Source organism: Hoplias malabaricus, chromosome 6 (assembly GCF_029633855.1).
Source record: "Hoplias malabaricus isolate fHopMal1 chromosome 6, fHopMal1.hap1, whole genome shotgun sequence".
NCBI lineage: Eukaryota > Metazoa > Chordata > Actinopteri > Characiformes > Erythrinidae > Hoplias > Hoplias malabaricus.
The window spans coordinates 47,048,341-47,069,449 of NC_089805.1; the positions used below are offsets into that span (position 1 = coordinate 47,048,341).

A 21,109-nucleotide genomic window follows, 5' to 3' on the forward strand; every position below is an offset into this window, starting at 1 on the left:
ACAAAAGAATAAGAAAATGACAAAGTATGTTTTTACCAAACACTTGGAGGTGCATGATTTTACAGGGAACAGAGCATTAAGCAATAACCCTTGTTTCAGGGTGTGGTGTGTATTTGGATTCATTCCTGTGCTGAATGATGAAAGTGATAATGACGATGATGATGATGGTGGTGTAGATATAAATACAGCAGATTTACAGCAGGTTTCACTCACGCTCGGATCAACACTAAACTCACTCAGAGGCTTCACTTCTGCTGAAAGACCCTCCTCCAACACCATGGCATCCACAGACACAGCTGCTCTAGGAGAGGGCCCGTGGTCACAGTGGAATAATGCTGATGCATCTGTGAATGACATCTGCTTGAAGGTGAATTCATTTCCACTCGTTTTGTTCTAGTGTAGTATTGATTTCACTGACTGGGAACTTTTAGTGCCTTGTATCTAATCTGAATCAAACCCGGTATCGAATGACACCATATCCTTCCAGTTCTGGACTTTAAGACTTTAAAAACTGTACAACAATAGCAGGGGACAACAGGGTAAAATAATAGAGAGCACAGTTCCACTGTTTCCCTGTTTGATGTTGGGGGATTTTATACCTGGTACTAGTGAGCACTTTTGTTTCTTGAAAAGCATTATATAAATGTAATTTATTATTATTATTATGTTCAGTATAAAGCGGAGTCTCAATATTATTTTCACAATCAAATGCCTTTTTTAAATGAACATAAAACTTAATTCAACCATCAGTGAAAGAGTTCTATGTATAATTTTGTTTTTCAGCTGAAGCCTGAAATTGAAGACATTCTTCGAATAAAATTTACTGTTATTATAGCTTTGGACTACCAGTCTTCACAAGGTTCTACAGGAACAAAATACAGAATAAAGGTATATGTAATAGTAATATGTTATTAAGGTTTGTCATTTGCTAATGAATAATTTATGGGTATTTTGATTTATCTTTCCTCATTTCTAAATATCACAGATATGTTCAAAGCAGCAGGAATAATTATTTGATAATTATAGCTCAAAGACAAGGCAAAGAAGCTGAAAGTTGGTCCTAGCTAAAGGTCCTGGCTGAGAGTATTCTGTTAAAAAGGAAACACAAATACCAAAGTATACTGTACCTTTGTATAAAATGATGCACAATTTTACCTTCCTCTGAAATCCAGTGACCTCTGTGTTTTGAATAAATTGATATAACTGTATGGAGGATATAAAACATGACATGACAGACAATTTTCTCCCAATGAACAAAAACAAACTTAAGTTGATTTTATTGGGGCCTTTGAAATCTATTAAACATGTCTCCAAAGATTTAGGACATTCATACACATACACCTGTGAACTCAGTCACAAGGCTCCTCACAGGGAGTCATCTGAGAGGAATCTGGACAGATTATTGTAACTCAGTAACCTTGTACTATTTTGCATCCCTTACATTTAAATGCTTAGAAAGCTGATAATGGCCCCTTTTATATCACTCATCTACTCAGCTTCTGAACCATGTCCCACAGAATGGAGATGAGCTTGATGTGGCTCAAACAGTAAAAATGCTGTTTTAATGACAGTTAGGTCTTCCATCAGAAAAAAAACATACGAGACAAAGTGAGAACAGATGTGGAGTTTCATCTCCCAAGAAATCATCTGTCAAAATATTTGCGATGTTAATATAATTAAATTAAATCCCAACAAAAACATACTTTTACTCCTCAGCTTTTTAATGCACTGAAACATCTGTAATGAATCTTCCTTTCCTTGTCTATATTTTGTAAAGCACACAGGGCAACACCAGCTGTTTTTAAAATGTTCTCTATAAATAAATAAATAAATAAATATGACTTAATTTTCTCGTTCTGCTCTCTCTCTCTTTCTCTCTCTCTCTCTCTCTCTCATTACCTCTGTTTTTCAGGCGTATGGAGGAGTGGATCATTTGATTGGGCTGGAGGTTTTAAAGAAGTCTTCTGGAGCCCTCACTCTGACTGAAGCAAATGCGGAACAATTGCCCAATCCATTGCCTAAATGAACTCATGTGTAAATGTTTGTGCGCCCTGCTCAGATGTCCATGTTCTGTTGATGTTCTAAAAGCTGAAAATAAGTGAACACGGGAAGTTCAATATGGCACTGTTCTCTGTCTGAAACAGAAATAGTGTCTAAACATCTGCACCAACATCACTTATTTCACTCAGAAAATCAACTCAACATCTGATAAGAGGGGTGTCCACACACACAGTGATCTACTGCTCTTTACCAGAGGCTCCTTTAATCCTGAGGGTGGTGTGATGATTGGTTTCTGGTGGCTGTCTTTGTTCTGGTTTTATTCACTGTTCTTTAATTGCTGTTAAACAAATAATAAACTCCCAGCATTAACCCTGCCTCCTGTTCCTCCATCCAACTTCATCCGAATTTCATAAAATAATATTCCTCCTTTAGTTATATTCCCATGCTGTCATTAATGTAGTTACTGGACTTAGGAGCTTTGTTTACTGAAGAGAACCAGGCACAGCTCATAAATATTAATTTATTTCTTTAGTTCCAGATAAGAATCTGAGACGTGTAAAATGTAAACTCAAGGAACTGATCATTATCCTGAGGAACAGGATAATGTTTTGTCACTGTCACAGAGCTCCAGGGTTTTGGGGTTAGTTCCCACGGGTCACTGTCTGTGAGGAGTGTGGTGTGTTCTCTCTGTGTCTGTGTGGGTTTCCTCCAGGTGCCCTGCTTTCCTCCCACAGTCCAAACACACACACATTGGTAGAGGGACTGGCTCTAAAACAGATTCCACACGCATGGATTTGAGAGTGACTGGTTGTGTGTGTGAAGCAGTGGTTCTCACTCATCGTCCTCATGGGTCTCTGCCCTGAATGTTGTAGTTTCAGCTTCAGAAGAGGTTGTTATGAGCTCATTAGCTGTATCAGGTTTGTTGGCACAGAGGGATCTCTACAATGTTTTGTTCTTTCTCTGTATCAGCACTGGCTCTTTTTCTTGCAGCATCTGAGCTCAGGGGGAGTTTGGACTTTAACCTGTGTGTACAGTCGAGGATACACTCTCTGTCTGAACACTGAGAACTTGTGTGTGTCGCTCTGGATAAGAGCAGCTACTAAAGACTGTAAATGTAAAATATGCAGCCACTGGTGATGCAATGTGATGTTCTGACACACCAGTGTGTTCCTACCTTGCAGCCACTTGATTCTGGGTGAGCTCTGAGCCCACTGCAACTTTGATCAGTGTGAAAAAGTTATGGAAAATGAATGAATGTTCAGTTACAGCAACGTGGAGCAGAAACAATGTCTAAACACTGGAGGTTTTTTAACTGATGGTGTTCCTAGGTGAGGTTTTAAAGATTGAGACATCATCTAGACCCTGCAGTGAGCAGTTATTAACCCTTAAACAGGCAGGAGTAGAAAACGAGTTCTAAAAAAATCTTTAAATGTTATTATTAACTTAATTTGAACCCAAGCAAAACATTTCCAAAATATTGTTGATTTTATGAGTTGTTTCTCCCAGGATACATTAAACTACTGAGGTGTAGGAAAAGTCAAAATAGGAAATATTTTAATGTCTTGTTTGATGAAGAACATCATTGTCACATACATCACACACTAGTTTTTAAATAGATTTTATAACTTCTATCAAAATACAGGCCTATCACATTCTTCAAACAAACTATTTCAAGTGAATAGAACCATCATAAAAAGTAACGTACAAAGAGAAGTTCACTGATTCTATTGATCAGCTGTTTCAGGAAGAACAAGGCACAGACAAATTAATAACAACAGTGACTCTCACTCTCATAATCACTCAGTTACATGGGCTTTTCCCAGTGATTGTACTCAGAAAAATACCACATTTCGTGAAATGAGTTGATGTTTGTGAACCTGTTAAACAAAGCCCAGTTATTAATCTCTAGAAATACAACACACCTGCGATGCCCCCCTCTCAACCAATGTGTTCCCACTTTCATAACTCTCTTGGCACAAAACACATTCTGTTTACACTGGTGTTAAATTTGGACTGGATCCATCTTTGATCACCTTTGAACGAGGTTCGAGTGATCTAACCATGATCTGATCACTGTGAATCTGAAGGGTGTTTACATCTAACTTTTCATGCAGACAGGTAAAATACAGAAGTGTTCATATCTGGTGTAAACAGGCCCAGTGTTTGGAGAAAAAACACCAAGAGCTTGCAGAGATCTCCTCCATCTCTCACAGCCTCTCATTTCTCAAGTAGACTGCCTTTTGCCATAAAATGAGCAAACTGTGAGGAAAATATATGCTTTTACTGTCATCATATACGCATTGTGTATGATTCAATCTATTTTGCAATGAATGTTTTCCTGTTTAAATCTAAATTTTGAAAACTACAACATATCTCTGGGGATACATACTTTTTAAAAGTTGCTGAATAACACCACAAACACTTAGAGCATTTTTTATTCAGTATATTAAGAGACTAGTCATACTTATTTTAATAAAGTTATTGTCCTGCACTGCACCTGATCATGATGAATTCTGAGCAGGTTTACAGATTTGATATCACAAGCTATGATCTCGGACACTCCACACAGTGAAATCACACATTACTTACAGTTAAAGTTAATTCCACTTAGCTCCTGAGAGTGCTTCACTTTTCTTCATTTTCCATATGGTTCTGGGCGTGTAACCAGGCGGTTGCCAGTTCGATCCCCAGAGCCGGCAGATCATAAATGAAGTGCCCTTGAGCACCTAACCCTCAACTGCTCACCGTGGCTAGGGCTGCCCACCGCTCCAGGTATATGTGCTCACTGCCCCCTAGTGTTCACTAGTGTGTGTAAATGTGTGTTTCACTGCACATATGGGGTTAAATTTAGAGAACATTTAGAGAGCATTCAATGAGGCATCATTATCACGGAAACAGTAAACCATTACTGCCACAAAACCTCAGTTACTGCAGTAAATCCTTTACATTTTTCCCTAAGTTAAGTGAAAGGTCTGAGGGATTTTATGCAGCACATTAAAGTAATTCTCTTAGGTAAAAGAATATCTTCCCTTAAGGTGTTTAATGTAAATGGACACAGGGGGGTGGTCTCCTGATGTTCTCAATGCTCTCAATGCACAGAGAGAAAAGGCCAAAGCTTTATTAGACAGAGACACATTGTCATTTACTCTACCTGGACTGTGACCTGTTCCAGAACCAACAGATCAGAGAACATCACATGTTGAATTTTATAAAATCATTCTGATATAAAATTATGAACATTGCCTTTAAGAACGAAGTGATGTGTCTCTTCTTGCTCCTTGTGAGACCCTTTCAGTTTCATCTTGTATGAGCTGAAGTTGTGCAATTGTCTTTTGTTTTTTTTTTTTTTTTTTTTTTTTTTTTCTTTTGGAAGCATGGAAACATTTCTCTAGGTCTTGTTCAGTCATAAAATCTTTAATTTTACTGATGTTCTTAAGACATTAAAATGCTGATCTAGTAACTACTTTATTATGACACTAAAACTGAGATCTGTGTTCATAAATAAACCAAGGTTTCGAGATCATTCTTTAGATTTGAGGGCTCTTGAGTTCAGATTTGCAGCTAATCGGTGTCTCTGTGATTTCCCCAGATATTGACAAAGCAGTTCAAACCTGTAATACAGGAACTAAACCACTTGTCAATCTAAAGCAAGAGCTGTTATCAGTTGTGTTTTCAGCAGAAGTTCAGTGTTGATGAGTCCCCAGTCTTTGATTTATATCAGATGTCTTCATACAAATAAATGGAGGTACATGTCACTTTCACTTCCAGTTTAGTGCTGACACACAACATACCTTATACTAATGATACTTTAGACAATTTGTCCCTCATATAATACTCGAAATATTATCAGGTTCATAAATTTGTAAAAAACAGAAATATCTCCACCTTTGGGGCGGCACGGTGGCGCAGCAGGTAGTGTCGCAGTCACACAGCTCCAGGGGCCTGGAGGTTGTGGGTTCGATTCCAGCTCCGGGTGACTGTCTGTGAGGAGTTGGTGTGTTCTCCCCGTGTCCGCGTGGGTTTCCTCCGGGTGCTCCGGTTTCCTCCCACAGTCCAAAAACACACGTTGCAGGTGGATTGGCGACTCGAAAGTGACCGTAGGAGTGAATGTGTGTGTGTCTGTGTTGCCCTGTGAAGGACTGGCGTCCCCTCCAGGGTGTATTCCCGTCTTGCGCCCGATGATTCCAGGTAGGCTCTGGACCCCCTGCAACCCTAAATTGGGTAAGCGGTTACAGATAATGGATGGATGGATGGATCTCCACCTTTCCTTCACTAATCAAGACTACTTGTGTGGAAAAAATATTATATATTTGACAAAGCAGTTCAAACCTGTAAAACAGGAAGTAAACCACTTGTCAAACCAAAGAAAGAGCTGTTATCAGTTGTTTTTTTCAGTAGAAGTTCAGTGTTGATGAGTCCCCAGTCTTTGACTTATATCAGATGTCTTCATGCAAATAAATGGAGGTACATGTCATTTTCACTTCCAGTTTAGTCCTGACACACAACATACTTTATACTAATGATACTTTAAACAATTTGTCCCTCATATAATACTCGAAATATTATCAGGTTCATACATTTGTAAAAAACAGTAATATCTCCACCTTTCCTTCACTAATCAAGACTACTTGTGTGGAAAAAACTAACTCTTAGTGCTTTTGTTAAAGTGCAGATTTCACAATTATATTTACAGGTCAAATCTTTAAGAGACCATGACTTAATAATGTAGAAGGTCAAGACCAAATGTGAGAATAAATTAGGCACTGAGGTAAATGTGGGCCATTGGCGTAGGAACCACGAAGGACAGGGAGGACATGAAACATTGGATACAGCTGCGCTTCCCTAAAAACAGCAAGTAAAAAGCAGCAGAAGTAATACAACACTGCTACCAGCTGAATCTGTGTTTTTAGTTTAGCTTTTTCTTTATATTAAAGCATTTGGAGAATAAAGTTATTATCACACTTAGATCATAACATCATATTACAGTATGAAAGAGGCTGATCTGAAACTTCTCCCTGTGTAGTCCCATGTAAATATGCAAATTAGGATCCTAAAGATTTTCAGCTTTTGAAATGTTGTTGTTCACAGTCCTTTTACAGCCTTCAGAGTTGTAATATCACTGTTTGTGTGTATGTGGAAATATTGCATGTACATATCTGAATGTGTGTGTGTAACACTTTAAAATAATAATAATAATAAGAGTACATAAATTATGGTACTTAAGAGAGTAATACCCCTTACAAAAGGCTTAAGTAATGTCACAGTTAAATATAATTATTATTATTTATTATTTTTAATTATAATAAACAAAATCATCTGTACAATTGCAATGATGGTGAGTTTCTAATTCCTTAGATACTCTTTACAATTTTCCCATTCCACCTTAAATGGTGCAGGCAAGTATCAAGGAGCTCAGAAATGAGCATTTAACAATGGGAAGGTCTGCCTTATTTTATTTAAATAAAGCCAAAAAAGAGGAGAAGACCTGTTTGGCTTCTTATTTGATTTAAACTACTGACTCAAACAGAAGGTGAGGGTGGATAGATCCAAATATTGGTTTGTATTGGTCAAGACCAAATGTGAGAATGAATAAGGCACTGAGGTAAATGTGGGCCATTGGCGTAGGAACCACAAAGGACTTCACAGAAAAATTTTTCCAAAATTTGATGGTCAGCTTATACATGAAAATGGATGCTGTAATCTAAAGTCAAACTCGCCAACATCTATTACACCGCGACAATCTTGACCATCTTTAGTACCCATAAGGAGGTGTTGAAAAATCAGACAACAGGACAGGTTTGTTGTGTACAACGTTAAACCACTGCAATACTGACTTGTCTTTTCAGTGTGAGTTTCTTTTTATTTCTCACAATGTCATCTGCGCAAGCAAGTATGTGTTGGCTACTATCATGACTCACCAATAATCAACCAATTATCAATGAACAACAAGGCCAATAAGTGTCTCAAGTCAAAGATTTTTTGAGTTTTCAGAATTTAGATTAATGCCTTTTGCTTTCAGAACTCTGTAATATAATCACCAACACCAATCTCGTCTGTCAAATCGCCTAAATACTGTTGGTGTCACTATAAAATAATCTGTCCCCCAATTTACTCATTAGATAATTGTAGTAAAATAATTATACCCCACGTTGCGGCGGCATAACAATGTAGCAGAGTCAGTGATAATGAATTATTATTTGATTAATAATCATTCATTCATTCATTATCTGTATCCGCTTATCCAATTCAGGGTCGCGGTGGATTCAGAGCCTACCTGGAATCATTGGGCGCAAGGCGGGAATACACCCTGGAGGGGGCGCCAGTCCTTCACAGGGCTTGATTAATAATTAATTATTTAATCAATTTTGTTAAGCTCCATGGTTCAGAGCCATTAAATAATATGTAATATCTTTACCTGTCCAAATTTAGCTTGGACAAGTAGGTCATCATGTTGGATGACTTTACATATTATATAGCAGAATTATCTAGAATTAATTATTATTAATCACCATGACCCTGAACTGGATAAGTGGTTACATATAATGAATGAATAATTATTATTAATGAATTATTACGCTCATTGACCCACTGTAGGTTCTTGGTTCCAAAATTAAATCTTTTGCGGCGACCACTCCGTCAGAGCTGGTGGCGTTCTGAAGGTCTCTGTGGGGATCTTACATCATCGCTGATCTGCCTCCTGGTGAGAGACAGGCCCATGTAGGTCTCTCATGGTCCATTGCTCAGAAGATCATTCTGAGGGAGCATGTGGGGATTCTTCTTCTTCGTCGCTGATCTTGAAGCTCTTGTCACCACTTTGAGGGTCAGAGGTCTGAGGTCTCTTTCATGCTCTGGGCGTTGCATTGAGCTTTGCTGGATTTCTACTAGAAATAAAAATAAAACTTCATGTTGGAATTTCTGGGCTCTCTTAGCTGAGCTTCCAGGCTGGAAGTGAATTCTCCTTCATTCCACCCCCTTTTCTTCTCGCTCTACATTTTCTTTCTATGTTCTGGGTTTGTTCTGTCAGGACCATGCTCGAGGAGCCCAATACTGTTTAAGAGAGAGCCATAAGAGAGTCTGGAGAGCTTCTGGAGAGAGCTGAAGTGCTGAACGCTGAGCCGAGAGCTCTCTAGGGAGCCAGGCTCTCCCTTAATGTTCCCACTGTGTCATACATGTGCCATGTAGGAAAACCAGTTCCATACATGTGTGCATAGTGATGAAGAGAGATCTATCACAGGGGCATGGGTCAGCATTGAAATAGTAAAGGCTGTTGAAAAAGGGTATGTGGTTGCAAAAATCCATGAGGTTTGGCATTTTCCAGACAGTCCAATACATTGTTCTGCGAATATGTAAAGACTTTTTTTACAGTACAAGCAGTAGGTCAGCAATTATCCTGCACATGCTGTCATAGAGGAAGAGAGAGATTAATACATCAGGGATTATTTTGAAAAGGAAAATATCCAGCTGAATTCTGACAAGATATGCCTTAACCAGGCATTTCACTCTATTAACAAATTGTTAAACAGCTTGTGGGGTAATTTGCCGACATGTTCTTCGACCCCAGAGGGTCTCAGGACATTTTCTCAATTTTTTGCAAATCTTCATTCAAATCTTAAATTCACATTTACAGGCACTTCATCTACATGTTTTTTTTGTATAAAATGGGTTAACTCCAATTAAAATTAAATCAAATTAAATCCATTTTAGTGGATTTTAGTGAAAACACCCCTTTATGCATGTGTTTTAATTGTTTTGTGACTGAAATGGTTTTATCAGAGTCTTAGGGTCACAAAAATAGGGGACTTTATGAATTAAATACTGTATAAATGTGTAATAAACATCTAAAATTAAATTTAGTAAAATCATTTATTTAGTAAAAGTGCCATCTCTCACTCTACAGGACCAAATGTTCATTCTACTTTGAAAAAAATGAAACATTAATAACACTTATGTTACTGTGTAAAAGGTCATTGTCTGTCCATAAATATATGCTTCACTCTGTAAAAGCTATAACCAGCTATAACTTTGTTTTCCCCTTTGTCATGTGCATAAAACCCTTCAGTTTCTGAAGCTCTACTCTCCTCATCACTGTTTTTCAAATGCACCCCACCAACTTCAGCGCATGTAAACTTTTTCAAGTGTGGTGAAAAATTGGGACAGAAATGAAATATTTCTGTCTCAGAGTCTCTGAGTCGGTATCAATGTGAGTAACAAATTTATCGGAGTAAGGAAATGCAATGCATAGACCCTTCTAATCTCCTTCTACCCTGGAACAGTTTCCCAAAAAGCCTTTATACCCATAGCCCCTCCCTAATTATACAACAACTATCATTCTATTGTTTCATATGGCCATGAACAAAGTTACATTATGCAGTTGTTCACACTGTTTCTAACTATCTGTGATGTTCTAACACATTCTGCTCTGAGAGTCTCCTTCCAGACTGTTGCAACTAGCTTCAGTTATCTCAACTCAGTACAGAGAGGAAGGGAATTGAAGGTCAAGATGTGCCAACACACCGTTATCTGACACACATAAACACATAAGCCTGCTCCCTTCACAGATTTTTGAAGAAGGGAAAACAACGTTAGTCACACAAGCATATATGGCTTTTGCTGATATAGATGAAATTAACAATCCCTTTAATTTACTATGAATCATTTCCATCATACGAGTCATTCCTCTGACGTCAACTGAATAAAACATGGAGGGTAACTGGAGGGATGGGTAAGTCCTTGATTCTTAATTTCTTGATAGTCCATTGGTTAGTCCTGTTATGTTATGTTAGTCATGGATGTTAGTCCTGTACAGTCTCGTGATCACATGCAATCGAAAGAGCAGTTTCTACACATTCAGAGTGTGTTTGAACTGCTCTGTGTTATCGCCAAGATATTAATAGGAACATCATGAAATATTTTGACATACCGGCACATTCTTTGACCCCAGAGGGTTACCTTACCATTACGATGGTATGGTAAAACAAGGTGTAGGAGTTTTCTTGGCGAATGTACTATTGCCTAGACTAGACCTTATGAATCTTCAAAAGGTAGAAAGTCTTTGAGAAATATGAGTCTCTTGGTTTGAGCCTTTCAGATGCGGTGTAATTAGACATGAACACGACAACATCCAAATCAGCCCTCTTAGCAGCTGCCCACTGACATTCCCACATTCTATCAACATTTACACCATATACTCAAACAAGCGTCTCCACCTTGTCATCAAACTGCTTTCGCAAATCACCGTACAACACTATTGACATAGGATGGCTCTGGTTCGGGTTGTAACGACATTCATGATGATGATGCATGCAACTGTTAAATTATAAGGCTTTTTGCAAACCATCTTTTTTATAATAACTGTCCACATAATACACACAAAAATTAATTTATCTATGAGTTAAAGTGCAGTGCACGTCAACATCGCTTACTTGCTTAACACACTCAAGCCATTAAATAGAGACATTAGAGAATGTCTTGTGCTGGTTAATGTATGCGTTGTTGCATGTCAGTGTGTCTGTTGGGTCAAATGTTGGATGTTCAGGTGTCGTCATGCCGCACCACGACCATGTCATACTCGTCGATAAGACAAAGCATTTCTTTCACTTTGAGACAACTGCCCCATGCCTCATATATTGAGTTGTCACACACAAAAGTTGTCGGCACTACCATCATATTTACAATGCTTTGCCGGTTGTGTATGTGATGTTTGACTTGTGTTTGTTAACCATTCATCCAGTGTAATTTGTAAAAAGCAATGTGCATTACTACTGTTAACGCTGACTTGTGTGTCTATGCCTTGCTGTTTATTACAAAATTAATTAAGACAACACATTTCACCCGGAGACAACCATCCCCATGCTTCATATATTGGCTCGTCACACACAAAAGATGTCAAATGGCCACAACTATTACAAAAATTAGTTTATTGTGTTTGTGATGTTTGACTTGTGTTTGTTAACCATTCATCCAGTGTAGTTTGTCAAAAGCCATGTGCATTATTACCGCTGCCTTATGTGTCTATGCCTTGCTGGTTATAACTAAGTCAATAGTTATGTCATACTTGTCAATAAGGCAACACATTTTTTCACTTAGAGACAACTGTTTCCATGCTTCACATATATAGGGTCGTCACACACAACTACTGTATATGCCATGACTGTTTAGATTGTCACACCCTGGTCCTGTCATTCACTGCCACTCTGAATGCCCTTCAAAGGCGATGCCTCGCCTCTGTTCCTAGACCGGCGGTGTCCCCTGCCGCCTCTGTTCCAGTTCCTGTGATGGCGGCGAACTACGTCGCTTCTCTTCCTGCGACAGTTCATGTTCCTGTGCTGGCGGTGTCATCTGCTGCCTCTTTTCCTGCGCCAGCGGCATCCTACACTGTTCAGTTCCTGTTTCTGTGAAGGCAGTGAACCAGGTCACTCCTGTTACTGTGAAGGCGGAGAACCAGGCCCTTCCTGTCCCTGAGATGGCTGCTTCTGCAGCCGCTCCTGTCCCTGTGATGGCAGCTTTCGCAGCTGCTCCTGTTCCTGTAATGGCGACGAACCAGGCTGCTCCTGTCCCTGTGATGGGAGTGAACCCCGCCACTCCTGTTCCTGTGATGGTGGCATCCGCCGCTCCTGTTCCAGAGAAGGCGGCATCTGCCGCTCCTGTTCCTGAGAAGGCAGCATCTGCCGCTCCAGGCTGGCTTCTCGGACTTCAACTCAGACTTTTGCCAGTCCTGAGCATTCCCCAATTGTTGTTTATGTTCCTCTGTCAGTCCCAGTCTTGGTCCCTGTTTCTGTCCATGCCCCAGTACCTGTAGTTGCTTTTGTTTCTGTCCCAGTCCCTGTCACTGTTCTGGTCTCTGTTCCCCTGCAAAATCCTGTCCAGTCCCTGTTTCAGTCCAGTGTCTTGTCTCCTGTCTCGTTACCTCTCTCTTCTCCTGTTCTGTCTCAATTCCAGTCCCATTAACCAGCCTCAGTCCTGTCACCTGTCCTGTCTCCAGTCCAGTCCCCTGTTTCTAATCATGTCCAGTCTCTGTTCCCATCCAGTATCCAGTCCACTGTCCAGTCACATGCTCCTGTCCAGTCCCGAGTCCAGTCTTCCCTTTCTAGTACTGTTCTGTCCCCAGTCTTATCTCCATTTTCTACACCTGTTCTGTCTCAGTTCCTGTCCAGTGTTCAAGCCCAGTCTCCTGTCAAGTCATGTGGATCCACTCCAGTTCAGTCTTCTGTCGCTGCTCATGTTTTGTCACCCATATCTAGACCTGTTTTGTCCCAAGTCCCATCTCCTGTTCCCTTCCATCAGTCGCCTGTCCAGTCTCTTGCTCAGTCCCCTGTCTGGTCTCCAGTTTTGTCTCCGATTGCTACTCTCTGTCAGTCTCCTGTCCTGTTCCGAGTTCAATCTCCTGTTTCCAATCCTGTCATGTCCCCTGCTCCATATCCTGTGTCTGTTCCTGTCTTGTCCTGAGTCCTGTCACCTGTCGATTCATTGCTCCATCAGTCTTGTCTTGTTTTCCTTGCTTCTCTCCTGCGCCAACTCCTTGGGGGGTCTATGTCTAGGAGGGGGCATCTGTCATGCCCTGGTCCTGTCATGTCTGTTTTCCCGACACATGGTTCTGTTTATTTTGGTTCCTGTCTCTGCCCTAGTCCTGCTTTAGCTCCACCCTCTTGTTATCTGTCCCAGGTGTTCCTTGTCTGTGGTGTGCATTTAAGTTTCCTTGTCTCTGTGCCTGTTTGTTGGACATTCCTCATCCACCTTCATTTTGTGCTGCCCAGTCTGTCTGTCTCGTCTGTTACTCATTCCCTTGAAGTCAGTCTTTGTATCTCTCTTGTCTCATGTCTGTTTGTGTCTTTACTCCATTTAGGTTTACTCAGTTTAGCTCTCCATGTCCAGGTCATTCTGTCCAAGTCTCTCTGTCTCTGTCTTTCTTTGTTTAAGTATCCTGTTGTGTTGTCCAAGTCTGTCTGTATCTGTGTTATAAATAAAGTCACTGTGTTTTAGCGTGTGCATCCACCTCGGTCAGTTTGCCCAGCCTTGACACCTATTTGCTTTTCCGATACACAAATTAGTGTTTTTTGTTAATGTTCATTGTTTAAAATAATGCTAATACTTTTGAATGGGCGCTAATGGGCGATTTATTGATTTACATAACACATCCTCCTGAACAAACAAACAAAGTAAAAACAATAAAAAATTCCCTAGGTTAAGTCAAGGCATGATTTAGTCCATCATTCGGCACAACAGCAACAGTGTTGTACTCCTTTACTATAAAATTGTTCTCATTCCATGTTTTCATTGAGTCATCAGACCATCCAGGGACACCAGGATCAACACAGTCCTCATACACTGACAGATCCAAATCGGTGAACGGATCCATGTAATTAAGCTTGTTTACATACAAACACTATGTTAAAAATAACACAAATAGTATTTAATATGTATTTTTTTACCATTCATTTTGTGAATATCTTCCTACCTGAGGCGAGTTCCACCACTTGAGTGTGACGCTTGAGCACCACCAGGTCTGAAACTAACATGTTTTCCTTGTCGAACAAATTCCCTGATGACCCTTGGGGCGATTTGATTATGCTGTGAAACCCATGGACTACTGGGACCGCATGGCCGTTGTTGGTGGTCATAGTGTCCAGCAGTTCAGCAGCTGTAGTGCCGGGAACAATTTCAAACCATGGCGGAGTTAAGAGATTAGTTGTTTCAACTAAACATGTCAACCCTACTACACAGAACATATAAATTACACACTATTGTGCCACACAATCAAAACATAACACAACCATGAGTTATAAGACAAATCAAATAACGTACCAAGAGGATCCAAATACCCCATTGTGTCCACAGTTTCTAAAGAAATGGAATAAATAACCTGACGAAAAACAAGTAAAAATCAAAAGACAAATAAAGTAATAAGGAGTACAGCTATACCTTCACAAAGTTGTGATAAACCTTCAATGCTTCTAATGACATGGATGGTTTCTAATGTGAAAAATGTTGTTAAGTAAGTAAAAATTGTAACAGTGAAATTTCTACAACATATTAGGTAGAAATCTGAAGTTTACCACTTACTGAGCATGTAGGAGTCCATTGCTGCTTCCAAAATGGTGCCTGAATGGCATCTGAATAGTATCCAAAGAGGGGTTTGCCACACAGGTTTTAAGTGAACTATATATACCTGGGCAGTGTGGTGTTAGGGTTAGTGGGTGCTTCGTGGACACGCCCGGACATGCCCATAAATAGACATCCTGTACTGACCTGTCATCTAGGGTCATAAATCAGGGGTCATAACTCATTTACAGGTGAGTTTGCTGGCCAATTAAGAACAGGGATGCCATGATCCTTAAACCAGGTACCTTGGTAGCTTTAGTTTTGTGGCTCTCTGTTGCCAAACAAAAGATGATCCATGTACCACAAAATCAAGGTATATTTCATATTTATATGTCATTATGGTTTGTCCATTTTTTATGAATGCGTAATCACATAAAAAAAGCTGAAAGGAGGTTCTAGCTCAGATTGTGCTGTATGTGAGAGAATAACACTGTACAGTACTGGACAACATTTATAACCTGTTATATGGCGTACACAGTGCTTTATGTCTGATTGAAGCAGGCAGAGCTGCTACTAAGCTCTATAACAAGAGTGTGTGAATCTGTAACTCAGGTCTCATAATGCAGTACAACATCTGTTTATAAGAACATTGTAAATATTATTCCAGTGTCCTGATTTACAGAATTCATATGGAATTTGACTGTGTTATATAGAGTTAAGAGTCTTTTTGTAGACACTCTGAACTTCACTGATCAGTGTGTTATCATGGAGGTTAAAGTCAACTCTGATGAGGAGGCCTATCTGGGGAACGTTGAAAGCCAGCCACTGCCCGGGCCCATATTCTGAAGTTAACCCTAAGAACCCTATTTATATAGCTATTTTGCTATTCCGTTTTTTTGTCAGAGCCTCTTTCAGTTGCATTTAAACAGTAATTATGTGACATAGCCATATTCAATATGTTGTTTTATTTTCTAAAGAACCTTTGCTACTCAAATATGTAATCACTTGAGGTTTTCATGCTGACCGATAAATCAATTTGTCTATAAATTTGTCATGTTATGACAAAATAAATTTTACCTAGCGCCTGCTTTTTTTCATATTTCTCAATGTATAGCCTTGAAATCATACTCCCACAGTGGATATCTTCACACAGATTGTTAGTGTGAGGTGTGTTTTAGTTGAAAACATAAGCATTTTTATGCTAATTTATTACATGTTATATTACTGTGACAAAATAAATTTGTAGCATCAGACAGACATATTTTTCTTGATATTCTAAGCTCTGGGATGTATGACTGATAAAGTTCTGACAGTCACAGCAGGCCCAGACTTTCAGGAATTTAGTTCAGGGCAAATATGGACAATATCTCAACAAATAAAAAACATTTTGGTACTTTGGCAGTTTTCTCAGATGCTGATAATATTTACAATTATTATTATTATTATAATAATCTTTTTAAAAAATGATGAAATAATACTTGTTTATTTAGAATACACACAATAAAGAATTATTTAAGCTTTTTAGTTTATATTTGTTGATCTAATGCAGTGTTATTTGATAGTGATAGTTCACTGATTGTGTGGCAGTGAAACCTACAAAAACCTTGAAAATCTATAAATCAATAATAGAAATATGTTTTTGCTGATCACTCATATTTTCTGCCCAGAGACAGCGTGGGTTGACGTCATGTGAGTCAAAACGAAACTGAAAGTAAACACCATCTTTCTTGTCCCTTTTTCAGCGTTTTTTTTTTATGATTTTAGCGCCTATCATTAGAATCTTTCATGACAAGGACATAAGACAAACATTTTGAAGGAGCGCCTTGATTTTTAGGTGGTTTTTCACACTGGATTACTCCCAGAGGCTTCACAGCACCGCAATGAGAGCGCTATTTTTAGAAACAGTAGGATCTGCTCTTTCTAACGGTATATGGAGCTCACAGACGCATTCAGACATTCAAGACTTACAAAGCTGATTATATAATGTGTATTTTTCACCCCACAAAATGTGGGGTTCGGGTTCACTTGTTTATCTCATGAAGGAACAATCCTCTTTACCTTTATTTGTAAAACTTTGATGTATTAAGCATTAAACTAAGTTGTAGACACTTAAAGTAAATGTGTACACTTCTGACATTTGAGTTTATGAACTTAAATATGTTATGGCAAACAGATCGCCTTAATTACTTTGAGTTCTGCTAACTTATTCAGGATTACAGTGTAGTACTTAACATGGGGTCTATTATGTGGAAATCACTAATAATTGCATTATTTGTTGTAATAATACACAATAAACAATTTATGACCCTGTTTGGGAGAAATTGAGAATCATAACATGTACATGATATTAGTGTGTAATACACATGCTTTACATTTGTACACAGTCCCAGATTGACAGGCAGAAGTGGTGGATTATGTGTAATTTATAAAACTACTTTAGATATTAACCAAAAACAAGGTTACACTTTCATGTCCTTTGAAAAGATCTACATTACCATAACTAACCCTGCCACAAATAAGAACACACTCTCCTTAATAAATATTTATAGACCACCAGGGCTCTATTCTGAATTTTTTTAATAAATTGGTGAATTAGCTGCTAGTTTAGCAGTGTCCTGTGATAAAGTAATAATTAAAAGAGTCTTTAACATTCACTTCAAGATCAAAGTGATGATCCACTAAAAAAGGCATTCAGCACATCTGTCCTCCCTGATTGAAAATAATAAAGACAATCCTAGAGCCCTCTTTAGTGTAATCTCTAAACTCACAAACAATCGGGCAGCTACTGATCCACAGATCCCAGTCATTCACACCAACGATGCTTTTATGGACTTTTTAACAACAAGATTTAAAATATTACACAAACAACAAATACCGTATTATTAAGTCCAGTTTGTCTGTCATTCGGTACGGCTGATATAGATCAAATCATAACTAGAGAAGAAAGATGAGTAAACTCCAGCTAATTCAATATGCTGCAGCCAGGGTCCTCACTAAAACCAGAAAACACTATCATATCAGGCTAGTCTTATCAGCCCTTCACTGGCTTCCTGTTAAATTACGTATTGATTACAAAATTAGGTAACATTTTCTATGAAGCTCATATTTATATGCCTTTATAACTGCAGCTATAACCCTTTATAATTAGGTAATAATGCTTCATAAGCATACTTATAAACTCTAATAATGCCTCATAAGGCTCTTATAATGAACTATAATTAATTATCTTGTAACTTATAAATATGTAGTAACAAAAGTGTTGCTATTCATTATAATGCCTTTTAAATGGATAATAACCTTTGCATAATTATAAAGCACCTATAATACACCTTACCAGTTATAAACACATTATTGATTTTATTATTATTATGTTTTGTCTCAATTTTGGAAGTATATGGCCATATAAGACATACAGGAAGTGTCATCACTTCTCCTTAATCTGACCATTGTACTCTGTTTTATTTTTTTCTTGGCAAACAAAAAAATCCTGCACGTTAACAAAACCAATTTGCCCTCATCTAAATATGTTAAGAAACATCTGACACCTGTGGTAATCCTGTATATTAACAATAATTTTACAAAATTAATAATAAATGTAATAGTAACAAATAAGTATAATCTTACATTAGTAGCAAACTTGCCTTCCTTTGCCTTAAAAGGAAACTGGTCAGAAACTTTCCCTCGGAAAAAACAATACACCACCTCAGAGACCACTGAGGTCTATGAAAGATAGTGTAGGAGAAAAACCAAACACAGGCCCTGCTGACAGCTCCAGCTGCACACGGTGGCAGCCCAGTCTTTCACATGTAGAAACTGAAAAAAAACAATAGACGGGAAAAAGCAGAAACTTTTGTTTCTTCACTGATGAAGGATTGTCTACCAGTGAAAAAGAAACAATTCTTCTGCAGCTCATAGCAGCCACATACTACCTACAACACAAGATGATAAACACCGTACCACTTGTTAATCTCTGGATATTTGCTGAATTTCCATCTGAAATGTCATCGCCAAATTTGAATGACTATTACTTTCTAAATACTTGGAATAAATGAAAATATTTTATTTATTTATTTATTTTTTTTGTAAAAGAACACTTAGAAAGTAGAAACATTTACATAAACTTCCAGTTTACTCCTGAATGCCAAAAAATGTAGACGCTCACAGGTTTTTTTTTTTTTTTGTACATTATATATGACTTTAGAGACATCATCTGGGACCTGCAGATGTGGATTTATATAGAACTTCACAAGTAAAGGTTCTGAGTGCTCCAAATAGATGTATTTTGATATTTATTCAAGTCTAAACAGAGGATCACACGTGGTGTCTCATAGTGTTCTTTTGGGCATCGAAAATTGTGTTTTGGTAAAAAAAAATACTCTCTGTAATATGAATTACTACAAATATACATTGCATGGGTTATATTTGGGCCGTGAAAAGCCACAGTGGACAATGTTAGGTTCTAACAAGTGATAATGGACTCACTAGGAGTGTAACTGTCAGTCCTTTTTGAAAAATTGGGGTAATAAATATCCAAAGTTTTAAAATGTGTGTCAAACAGTGCTCCATTACCTTGAATAAGGCGGTAAATGAATGGTTAGGGTGCCCTCTTGTGGCCGTTAAAAAGTATCGAGAGTTCCAGCTTCCACGTGACACCTACATCTTGCATATATCTTCTAAAATATGAAAGTTATGAAGCAGAGAATGTGAGAAGTACAAGTCTGAAATCACCAGTAGTTCATCAGAGTGTTAAAGTCTCAGAGGACTTTCCTAGTTACAGACAATCACCTGGAGCAGGACTTGAACCCACAACCTCCAGGTCCCTGGAGCTGTGTGACTGTGACACTACCTGCTGCACTACTATGCCACCCCAAAGATGTGTTTCTGCAGGGTGTGTTGGACACAGTTCAAAGAACAGACTGAGACTCTTATCCAATCAGATGTAAGTGCAGTCTTTCACTGAGGTTGTTTCTTTCTTTAATACGTTTGACGTTAAATATTAAACCCTTAAATCCACAGTCCAACAGTAATGTTTTATTTATTCTGATAACTATATAAAACACATGTAATAATTGCTCACAATGTTTCCCAATTACTGTGGGAACAGAGGCGTAAATAAACTGGACAGGTTATGACTGAGACATTTTATCTGGTCAGACGTATCACTTTCTGCCCTGAACGTGAATGAATGCTGCATATTGTGTTCTTCATAGGCCCCAGGACGTCTTCAATGAGGAGTTCATTCATGATGCTGTTCACACTGGAGGTGGCAGTAACTTTAAACCACAGTTATTACATTGAACTTCAGGAAAACTAGGTTTTGCCTTTAGTTCATTATTTTATAGAGGAATATAACTTTCCTATCTCTGTTTTCCAAGATGATATTTCTTTCATTCACAGGGCTTCAGATGTGACTGATTCACACGATGAATTTTCAGGAGCGTTCACACATCTGAACTGGTCGAAAAATCTCCAGATTTGAATCCTCTTGAGAGTCTGTGGGACTTCCTGGAACAATGAGTAAAATGACAGGGGAGTCGTCTGTGAGACTCGTCCAGTCCAGACCAAATCTCAGCTGTTATTCGTGCTCATGGAGGTATTACATGCTAATAGGTTTGTCTGAGTCACAGGTGGCATTTCTTTGTTCAATGAGCTTATGTGCTGTTGTCAGAGGATTGACATTTATCACAAATTCAGTTCATGCATTTTCAGTATTTTAAACCATGTTATTTCTTCTTAAACATTCCACCCATTGGTTGTGATCTCACCAAAGGTTCAAGTGTATCTCTCTATAGTCTGTGTTCTGCACTGATAGTCTACATCTGTCCATGATTATTTTAAAAAAATATTTAATAACATTTACACTGTAGTTACATAGTCATTTAGCACTGTTACCAATGTTATAACACCTGTAATTAGAATGAATTATCAGCATCTCTGTAGGCTCCAGCTAGTCATGTGAAGGCATTATGTACACCATATACACAGTAAATGCTCCAGTGTTAAATCAACACTATTAGTGTTAACACTGAGAGTGTTAAATTATTAGACTAACACTAATAGTGTTGATATA

At 38.4% G+C, this 21,109-nt stretch overlaps 1 long non-coding RNA gene across 1 annotated transcript; it reads left to right on the plus strand.

The window, feature by feature from the left end:
- Window positions 1-204: 204 nt before the first annotated feature.
- LOC136700518 (uncharacterized) lies at window positions 205-2,369 on the plus strand. The gene is made up of 3 exons (XR_010803759.1): window positions 205-367; window positions 784-888; window positions 1,913-2,369. It is a non-coding gene; the product is annotated as an uncharacterized lncRNA (long non-coding RNA).
- Window positions 2,370-21,109: the final 18,740 nt, after the last annotated feature.